Genomic DNA, 11,687 nt, shown 5'->3' with positions numbered 1-11,687 from the left:
AGCCAGCTGGCAGCTGCCCCTCTCTAGAAGCAAAAGGACGCAGCGAGGGAGAGAAGGGGAGAGAGCGCAACACCCTCCTGCTGGAGCTCGCCCGGGCTGCCTCCCCACAGCCTTCGCTCGTTCAGCTCATTCTGCTGCTGCTCTTACTAGAGCAAAGAAGGAGGGGGGAATGGAGAACCAGAATTGGAAGAGATGGGGTGTGGATTAAAACACTGTACGTAAAACACCACACTCACTCTGATGTTCCTCCCAGGGATCGCGGTGGGAGGGAGGGGGGAGAGAGAGAGAGAGAGAGAGAGAGAGAGAGAGAGAGAGAGAGAGAGAGAGAGAGAGAGAGAGAGAGAGAGAGAGAGAGAGAATTTGAAGCTGGCTGCTGAAGGATTGAAGTCTCTCTCTCACGCGCAAAGAGAGGAGGCTGGACAGGGCGAGCCTTCCAAAGCTCCTGTGCCAGTATTTAAGATACAATTTGTTTCCTTGTTTCAGGTAGCAAATGGTCGGCACCACAGCTTTTACTCTTGTCCTTGGGGAGGGGGGATCTTTATCAGTTTAATGAAACCTCCAGCGATAATGAGGTGTGAAAGGAGTTCCGTTTTAACTGGGTGGTTTTGCATAAGGAGGCTTGGAAGGCATGGGAATGCAATGGTGTTATATCTTTCCCAATTGTCCTCCCTCCTTTGTGTCTTTTATCATCCAAGCTGTTTGGGCAGCCACTGTGTGATGTGATCTTAAAAGATGTGTGTTAGAAAGGGTGGGCATGGATGTCTCAGTTTTCTCTTTCAGCCTTAAAGGGCCAGCACCCCTTTATTGCTATAAAGCAGGCATGTCCAACAGGTAGATCATGATCTACTAATAGATCACTGGACGTCTGTGGTAGATCACTGGCTCCCCCCAAAGAAGCTCAGCAACTTTGGCTCCCCTAAAAAAAGCTCTACATCTTTGCCCTGAAGCCCCCAAAACAGGGCTTTCCTTCCTAAATAAAGCTAAACTTTGACCTGAACCCCCTAAAACATGGGTGGCTTTCCTTCCTAAAAAAAGCTCAACAACCTCAACCTGAACCCCCCAAAAGGGGGTAGATCAATCACTGCCAGTTTTTAACTCTTGGAAGTTGGCCACCCCTGCTATAAAGAGTCTGCATGTAGCTTCATTGGAAGCGATGGTATGTTGGCATTGACAACAGATATTTTTTATGTTGTTATGTATTACGGTTTTTAGTTTCTTTGCTGTCTCACCAATAGAAAAACCTGGGTGGTCACTGTTAGGGAATTTTATAGGGGGGGCACCCAAACAAGGCTTCATTTGGGAATCAAGATTGGCACAAATGCCCTCAAGGGGACCCCATTTGATCCTACAACACCACTCTAGTATCGAACTAACACGAACCACCTCAAGATCAAGCCCTGTGTAATAAAGGCTCCCTTTCCTACCCTTTCTCTGTTGCCTGAGACTCTATGTAACCATATTTCTTTATGAATGAATACAGTGTATCTTTATTTCTAAATGAAACCCCCTTTTGCTACTCTGGCCAAGGGCTCTCAGGGATGCAGGGAACAGCCATAATCCTTTAAGCAAGAGGTCAGGTAGCCAGGGTGGTGCTCCTCTGCATATCCATAATCCATTCAGGTACCATCTCCTGCCATTCCCAACCCTCCGAAGCCAGAGGCAATACTCACACCTGGACCCATTGTTCCCCCCCCCTGCCAGGTACTCAAGGATCCCCTCCCAGATACTTACTGGTACTTGCTTAACAATGTCCTGGGACATCGTGCATTGTTACCGTATGTTAATCCTGTTTACCTCCTGTTTACCTGTATGCTAATGCCCCTTGCCCCTTCCCCTTTTCTGACGTTTTACCCTGTCACAAGTGATGTATGTACTGATGCTTTCGATGTACATTATGGGATGGTGGTGGGAACTTTTAAAAGTTCTTGCAGCCCTGTTCATGGTGTTCAGTCTGGCATTGAACCTGCTGCGCAGTAATAAACCTTGCTGTTTGCTCCGGATCGTGGCTGGACTCCTTCCTTTTATACTCTGCAATGACCACAGGCCCTTGCCTGATGAGCTGGGTGGCTGAGCATTCTCGCACCCAGAATTTTGCCCTAATAGTCGCTTTTTATCTTTGGGCGATGCTCAGAACAAAACAGGAAGAAAGCAGGTGGTGGACTTTTGGGGGAATTGGAGTCCTTTTACTTCTTCTTCTCTCCTTTAGGAGGAATATAACTTTCCATCTCCCTCTCATAACGAACTTTGCCACTGTTTGCCATGTCTTCAAACTTGCCTATTTGTTTTGCTGACATTGTCCACCATTCAGACGATTGGGTTGCATTTCGCAGGGCAGAAGAGTCCGGACCTTGGTGTATTCAGCTTGCTAGGCTTACAGGAATCCGGACGTATGAAAGGGGTCGGTCTTGCTGTGGGCAGGATTTCTGCATTACTGGGGGGGTTGGACTAGATGACCCTGGGGGTCCCTTTCAGGCCAGCTCTACAGGATTTCTGTGAGGGGTTCGAGTGAAAGGAGCGGCTGTAGATAGTTTCTGTGCTTCAGGCTGCTATCCTATACAGGCTTACCTAGGCATAGATTGATTTCTTAAGATGGTTGTGTGAAAATTATTATGGACAAAGTATAATTCTGTAGCGCCTGTATTGTAGGCTCAGCTTATAAATATGTGTAAATAAGCAATACATCATAAAGACACCACTATCTCCACTGTGGAAATATGAACCCTGGGTAAGTGCCTGAGCCCCTGGAATCTCACTGTTGTGGATATTGGGGTGGCATGGAACAATATTAAAACTTGCAGTTTGCCCCCCCTCCATTCCCTCAATACTTTTCATATAATCATAGAATCACAGTACTCCAGGTGAGGTCTGACCAGGGCAGAATACAGTGGTACTATTACTTCCCTTGATCTAGATGCTATACTCCTATTGATGCAGCCCAGAATGGGATAAGGCAAAAGATGGGATAAGGCAAAAGCAGGCAAACTTTAATTTATTTCTGTACAGCAGGCTTTGCTAAGCTGATTCCCCTCCGTGTGCTTTGGACTACAACTCCCATCTGCCTCTGGCAGCGCAGTTGTGGTCCAAAGCACGTGGAAGGTGCCAGGCTGGCAAAGGATGCTGTTCATTCATAATATGAGTGCCCATGTGCGTAGTATGGGATATGCCTTGTCCTTGCTCTTGCTTGCGTAACCACAGCTGGTCCTCAGCAGGCTCATTGAGAATGTCCCTTTTTATAGCTGCTTGTCCTGACCTTTCTCTGATCCTCCTTATTATTTCCCTGGATTTCCCCCCTTTTGGTGTTATTAGACTGGAGTCAGTTTCACCTGGGCTCTGTAGCCCCACCCATGTCCCCACTTTGTGGCACCTCCCCTCCTGTGCCTTGGCCCCGCCCCTTGCCCCTCCCCTCCCGTGCCTTGGGCCCACCCCTTGCCCCCCCTAGTTTTGATCCTGGGTACGCCCCTGAGACAACCCCTTCCATTCTTCCATTCTTAAGAAATGTGGCAGAAAAACTAATGCAAGTATCTAATAGAAGTAAACATGACACTGTGAATTGAAAGGAGTTATGGATTTTTTCCCCTAAACTGAAACTCTGTGCCTTCTGGCAAACTTCACAATGCTTTCTGATCTGAGTAGTCAATACTTGGTTTGAAAGATATGCATATGTGGGCTTCTGATCCCTCAAAGGGAGATGCAATTGTTTTGTAAATTATTCAGCATTTTTGTTGGATAGACTTTGGACTTCTTTAATGGTGGAAAGGAAATGCAGTGTTTTCAAATGAGACACTTGAGCTTTAAGGCTGGGTAACCCTGCTGTCAGTGGTGAAGTATATATTGATTTTATAGAACATATGTGCTGGAACTGCTTTTTAAACATGTCTCTCATAACTTTGTCAATGTGAAAAAGTCTGGAACTTGTTCGGTGCCAAAGAAGAACTTCTTCCATTTGTGTAATGTGTCAAACATAGTGTTGCAGTATGCAGGGTCATAATAATGTCCTTCATGCCTGACTGTGCTGCTGACAAGACTGAAGGAGGATTCATAAAAGCAGGAACACTATTTTGTATTAGTGTGTGCACCAACCAGAAGATTCAGTTTGAGCTTCTATTTCGTGCTTTGAAAAACACCCCGCCTCAGTCTGAAGCACTTGGGAATGTGCCCAAGATGAGGATTTTTTTCCTTCACATTCACTATTGGGAAACCAAAAACAAGATAAATAAAATAAAATAAAATAATTAAAGGTCTAAAACTCCCCATTGACAGGAAGAAATGAAATTTGCAGGCATAGTAGCCCCTCCAGACTAGAGTAGAAAATATTCCATTTGGGATCCATGGGTCCAACACCTTTAAAGTTGCTCTGTGTGGGTTTAAGGAAACTTTAAATTTTTGGCAGAATAGGATGGAATTTACCACTGTCTCTTCGGGGGGGGGGGTTATGCTGTCAAATTTCAGAAGGAAAACTGCAGTTGTCGTGCCCAATACAACAATAAGGAATCACTTATCTTCTTCTACCATCTTAAGAGCTGTTAGTCTGAAAGTAGCAGAAATGGGAGAAGTAAAGGGAATTAATTTCCCTACCACTATTAAAATTTCTGTGTGCTAGGCAACAATTCAACAGTACTACAAGTGCTGCAGCTGGTACTGAAATTTCAATACCCACCCCACAAAGCATAGGAATTCCCTCTGATTGCACATGTGACCTGTCAGTCACAGAGAACCCCTCCTCCTGCTCTCCCTTAGCATTTATCCTATTTCCCCCTCATATCCACCAATACACTTTCCTTATAAACTGATCTTAGAGACAGTTTTAGCAGACATTTGTCTTGCATTGTTTTTTGATATCTGAATTGCCAGGGTGTCATGAAGTACTTCTGGGTCTTCCGCTTTTTGGTTCCTGGTGCCTCTACAGATTCTGCTTCAAACCCAGACACCCAGAACCCCTCCAAAGCACCCTGCTTTGGCTTGGCCTTCAGGATTCATCTAAATCTGTTGAACACCCCTACTTTGAATACCTCATATATTTGTTGAATTCTCTAAGGGGTGTGCTATACTTAAATATTATGCAACCATGCCCAGTGAGGCAACCATTTATTGACTGGTGCTACATCTGATTTGATTTCATGTGCCCTCTGGAAGTTAATTTTATTCTGAGATTCTGTTTCATCCAGGAAACTTACTTTATAGGACAAGGTAATATGATGATTTCCAAAACAGCTGATAAGAATAAAAATCAATTTTGCAGAACACCTAAAGGAAGATAATCTCTACAAAAATAATTCTATTTATAAAGGTCTTTTTATGAGTAAGAGAATTCTAGTTTTGTCACATTTATGTCCTGGGCACAGTCCATCTTGTCACCAAACTATGTTTCCCCAAATAGATCTTAGCTACATTCCTTTCTTCTTGGCATATATGCAAAATTATTACACATGTAATTTTATTGCCTGCTGCATTAATAAGATCTATAGTCTGTTTATGTCTGTTTCCCCAGGTCAGGAAGGCAAGAGCTTAGAAGAGTGTTGTTGTTGTTGTTGTTGTTTAGTCGTTTAGTCGTGTCCGACTCTTCGTGACCCCATGGACCATAGCACGCCAGGCATTCCTGTCTTGCACTGAGTGCCTGGCGTGCTATGGTCCATGGGGTCACGAAGAGTCACGAAGAGTGTTGTTACTTTAGCAATAAAGTAGATTTGTAGCTTCTGTAGCTGGAAGTTCCACCCATACCTGGCTCTCAACTAGACCCTGATCTGGGCAGGCGTTGCTATATGTTTTCCTCTCCTCACCCCAAGTAGCCTCACAGGAAGCTCTCTAGACACATGAGCAGCAGCCCTGAAGCTGCTGGTTTGCATTCTCCTTGAGCTCCTGTGGACCTGAGGAAGATTAGTAAGGTTATGAGAGCTAGCCAGGAATCTAGGCAGTTGGTGTGGGAACCTCCATCCTAAGGCAGGAATGTCTGAATCTAACAGTTCTTCGGAGTCACTGGAAGTTGTGCTGTTCTGCTTGGGTTCCTACATCCCCTGATATAGTTTGAGGTATGGGCAAGACTGGACCTTGATAATTTACTAAGAGCAATACAGTGGTACCTCATGTAACAAACACCTCAGGTTACAAACACTTCAGGTTACAGACTCCTCTAACCTGGAAGTAGTACCTCGGGTTAAGAACTTCACCTCAGAATGAGAACAGAAATTGCACACTGGCGGCGCAGCAGCAGCAGGAGGCCCCATAACTAAAGTGCTACCTCAGGTTAAGAACAGTTTCAGGTTAAGAACAGACCTCCGGGATGAATTACGTTCATAACCAGAGGTACCACCGTACTGAGAGTACAGTACTCAAACATTTTATTCATATTAACATTATATTTTATTTTATTTAGGGTTTTGGGGAACTTGGGAACTAGGCTACTTGGAACTGTTTGGTCCCTGTTGCTTAACTTGAAATAATTTATTCCTATATTATTTTGACTTATTGTACACTAAGCTTTGGTTCTTCAATCTTAGGTTTCCAGATATTGTTGGACTCAACTCCCAACATCCCTGCAGCCAGGAATGACTAACATGGTGGGGCAACATAGCACTGCTTACCTCCCAGAAAAGGCATAGCAATGTCAAAGTTGAGCATGTGTCGTTCCATGGACAGAACCAATTTGGTACTTCTGCTGCTGCATGAATATACCGCGTTTCTCCCAAAATAAGACACTGTCTTATATATATATTTCCTCAAAACACACACACACTATGGCTTATTTTCAGGGGATGTCTTATTTTTTTTATTAAGTATGGTACAGTTTAACCTACAAGGTTAAACTGCCTACCACTATGGCTTATTTTCAGGGTATGACTTATATTCCTTGAATGCTTAAAAATCCTGCTATGGCTTATTTTATGGCTACGTCTTATTCGGATAAACAGGGTAGCTCTGCCCTGCTGCCCCCCCCCCATCCTGACAAGCAGCAGACATGCCACATTCAGGTGCCAATGTCCCATCATGCTGGCTGTCCCTGCCTGCAGAAAACTTAGCCAATGGATTATGGCAGCTATGGTCTAACAATATTGGAGGACCCAATGCTGAAGAACACTTTACTAAGCCAACTGCTACCAGCACCACAATGAATTAAAAAGAAAGCTTTAAGAGCAGGGGTTGGGGGTTAGTACACCATTTTGGAATTGGTGCTTGTGAGAATAATTACACCTATTTATGCATGCATGCATAAATAAATAAATATGTATTCTTATAATTCTGAGTGTTTGGAAGTGATGAACCATTAGCCTGGTAGAGCATATGCTTGGGTTCCATCCCTGGTACATCCCTTTAAAAGCATCAGGCTGTGGGTGAAGTGAAAGTCTTTTAGCTGAGACCCTGGAAAACTGCTGTCTGTCAGAAAAAAAACAATACTGGCCTAAATGGACTAATGGTCTGATTCAGGATAAGGAAGTTAAATTCATTAGTATGTCCACTAGAAGAAGAGTGACCCTTATGGGTATCCATACATTCTTCTGGAAAAAGCTACGGTAATCATTCCTTTCTCTGAAGATGGTAAGAGACTTTTAAAAAAAATCATTGTTTTATCTATGCTTTCTAAGTAAACAACTTTCCTTAATCACAAGTATCACACTCTTGCTTTTTAATTAGCAGACTAAAAAGAGCTACTCTGGTCAGGAAAGAAACCCAAACCCATTATGAAGCCTGGCAACACAGTACTTCAAGTCCCAGGAAGACGCAACAGCAAAGCAAATATTAATTCACCTTCAGATGTAAAAGGAAGGGATGTTCTGGCCAGCATTTATGTTATATAAATGCTAGTGAACATCTATGGATCCTTTCCAAAGTGACAAAACATCAGCATAAAAAGTAAGAAGAGTCTTCCACCCACCACCTGCTTTTATGTGATCTCCTAGCAGATTTTCAAGGAGTAAGAGACATCCTATAAGTGTATAACAGACTTAATAGACTATCAAATGTGAAAAGAGATTGATTTCATACTGCCATAGTTGGGACTGAGAGTACCAGAAATGACTCCAAGCCATCCGTATGAATATTACTTATAAATTTCCCAGTCATTCTTTTCTTCTTCTTCTTCTCTAAGATGAGGGAATATGATTATGTCTTCTTGTCCAACTCTCACAGGTATTCTTGTGGTAAGTGGGATACTTATTATTCTCTCTATTGACCACTCCACAAAATAGTATCATTTCTTTGGGAAGATGGAAAAATAGTTTCATTGCACATGAAAACAAAACTATCTGAATGCATTGACACAGTATTCTTTATCTCTTGGCTAAGTTACCCAGTGGTGTTTTGTGCCTCCTTCTGAGATGCGGTGGCCCTTGCCTGCTTGAAGGTAGGTAAAGGTAAAGGGACCCCTGACCATTAGCTCCAGTCGTGACCCACTCTGGGGTTGCGCGCTCATCTCGCATTATTGGCCGAGGGAGCCGGCATATAGCTTCCAGGTCATGTGGCCAGCATGACAAAGCCACTTCTGGCAAACCAGAGCAGCACATGGAAACGCCCTTTACCTTCCCCCTGTAGCGGTTCCTATTTATCTACTTGCATTTTTGACGTGCTTTCGAACTGCTAGGTTGGCAGGAGCTGGGACCAAGCAACGGGAGCTCACCCCGTCACAGGGATTCGAACCGCCAACCTTCTGATCAGCAAGCCCTAGGCTCAGTGGTTTAACCACAGCGCCACCTGGGTCCCTTATTTTTTATATTTTGTGTATAAAGAACTACTTACATGATGCAGAAGCAAACACAAAGGTGAGGAGGATGGGTCCAAGCAACTGCACCCAACCTTATTCTTATCCCTAACCCTGCTTCCCCAAATCAGCAAAACCCAAGTTTCTGCTATTCAGCTAACACCCAGTTCATTTGGAAAAAGCAAATTCAGCTAACTCCTTGTATTCTATAGTGAGTTGTATTCTACAAGTGAGTTGCATATGCAGTTGTTGTTATTTGTATGGTGGAGCCAGTTTTGAAGGTGTTTCATTTCATAGAATCATAGAATCATAGAGTTGGAAGAGACCACAAGGGCCATCCAGTCCAACCCCCTGCCAAGCAGGAAATACCATCAAAGCATTCTTGACATATGCCTGTCAAGCCTCTGCTTAAAGACCTCCAAAGAAGGAGACTCCACCACACTCCTTGATAGCAAATTCCACTGCCAAACAGCTCTTACTGTCAGGAAGCTCTTCCTAATGTTTAAGTGGAAGCTTCTTTCTTGTAGTTTGAATCCATTGCTCCGTGTCCGCTTCTCTGGAGCAGCAGAAAACAATCTTTCTCCCTCCTCTATATGGCATCCTTTTATATATTTGAACATGGCTATCATATCACCCCTTAACCTTCTCTTCTCCAGGCTAAACATACCCAGTTCCCTAAGCCGTTCCTCATAAGCTGATTTTAAGCATTGTGAAAGTGTTGGGCTTACTCTTTGTTTTGTTTATTATATAAATTTTCATGTTCTGTATTGGTCCTTTGCACATAGCTTATTTTTTTGTTTTATTCCCCCCCAGATATTTCTTGGCTGTAAAGAAAACCTGTTTCTAAATCAAAAAATTCAAAATGTAATTTTCACTGCCTTGTTTATATGTGTAACAACAGTTGTTTTTTAACAGCTTTAGCTTATCTTCTTCCACTCCCAGTTTGTAATTCCCCTCCTCCTCCATGTCCCTCATTATTCATACCACAAGGAACATTTGTCATTAATCGTTCTGCTCACAATACTTATTTCCCTTTCCCCCCATCCAAGTTCATTGCTAATGAATAATACATCTCTTTGCCATTTAACATCTTACAAGCTCTATCTTACTCTCAAGTAGTTAGGCTAACCTGAAAGGGAAGACAAATTAGTTGCACTCAACTGGAAGCAGAATACACACAACTGAACAGAGCTTAAAAGCAAAAAACCAGCACAAAGGAATGAAATTAAATGATGGGGTTGAAGCCAAGGAAAGCCCTAGTGGTAAGAATTGATCACACACATGGAGGGACAGAGTGTTGTTTATTTCACAAAGAGGGACTGAAGGACTAAAATAGTCCACATTTAAGCATAGATTTGAAATAAAATGTGGAAATGGGCTTCCATGCGAAGAGGAGAGAAAAGAAAGTAAATATAAGTTAATTTAAACAGAATAGTCTAGTGCAGCATTAGCACAGATTCAGAATTTTATCACAGCACTTATTCTATGTATTTATTTAGATGATTTATATAGGTGGTTTACAGCAAAGTCAAATAACATCAAATTAATGCATATAAGTCTGAAAACAATACAACCTCCCTAAAATACATGGCAACTTACAACAATTCTGTAAATACTGATTTACTAATAGCAGCTACAAAATCCGTTTATCTTGATCCTCCAAACACCTGCCAAAAAAGGTGCATCTTAACCAGCTGTATAAATCTATAAGGAGATGGAATCAGATGCACCTCAGTACCTTCCACATGTGAGGAGCCAGCACTGAAAAGGCCCTTCTCTGTGCCCTCAGACCACATGCTTCATCTTGTGTGTGGGCACATCTGATGAATTTGTCTAGGGTGTTGCCATTTCTACTCTTTTTCCATATTGCCTGCACATTTAAATGCTATTAACATTTAATTTAACAAGGATGAAGTAGTAATAGCACCTTCTAGGCGTAATGCCTTTCAGTTGGGGGCTAACAAGAGCCACGTGGCAGTGAGAATCTGGCAGGAGAAGACATGATACCAGACTTTGCACTGTAATTGGGATCCATTTGTAGAGGAACTTGGATTAAGTGTTACTTTTGCATGCACAGGCAGGGAACGATGGCTTGGAACACTTTCTTTCAGCTCCATCTGGCATGTCAACTGTGCCTTACCTGGAGAAGCTGGGCAAAGCCTTGTGTATTTATGCCATAGTCACCTCCAGGTCAGATTACCAATTACTACACAAGGCTGCCCTTGAAGACAGCAAGTCAGTGGGCAAACGGCTGAGGATCTTGTCAGTTGTCATGCCAAGATTGTGTGACCATTTATCCAGGGAACTGTGCCTGCCTTGTAATGAAGCCAATTTTATTTCAACAAGTATTCTTCTAATTTGGTCTCTTGGATTACATTTTAACTGCTATTTTTTGTAGCTTTGTATTTGATGGGGGCATGAGAAAGGGAAAATAGCACAAGGACTGCTCATTTTACATTTGTGTCTAGCACTGAGCAACCTGCTCAAGGCTGTTTCATTCTGCAGTAGTTATCTTTTTTTTATTAAGGATTTTCTTGGTTTACAGAAATATGTGCAATATCTCTCGTAACATTTTTACAGATCAGTTTCATTTATTGAGACATTGGGAGGGAAAGGGGGAAAAGAGATAGATGGGGGGAAAGGTGGTTGGGGGTGGGTTTGGGTGATGATGTTTCCATTTTACTTAATATATGTGGGGGTTTTGTCAGCGTCGCTGACAAAAAAGAACTCATAACCCACTTACTCTCAGCAGCCAGAAACACCATAACCAGACACTGGAAAGATCTGTCAGGAGGAAGCATGGACCAATGGTACCAAATAGTATGGGAAACAGCCTTACTAGAAAAATTAACCAATAAACTGAAACTGACATGGGGACAAATAGAAGAAGACGGCTTCACCCCAGTATGGCTCCCTTTCATCACATACACAGCCCAACAAGACAATGACAAAAATCCACCAACAGCGTACAAATCAATATGGCTAACTTGATTCAAAA

Source organism: Zootoca vivipara, chromosome 3 (genome assembly GCF_963506605.1).
Source record: "Zootoca vivipara chromosome 3, rZooViv1.1, whole genome shotgun sequence".
Lineage (NCBI taxonomy): Eukaryota > Metazoa > Chordata > Lepidosauria > Squamata > Lacertidae > Zootoca > Zootoca vivipara.
Note: the sequence above shows the minus strand (reverse complement) of the source record.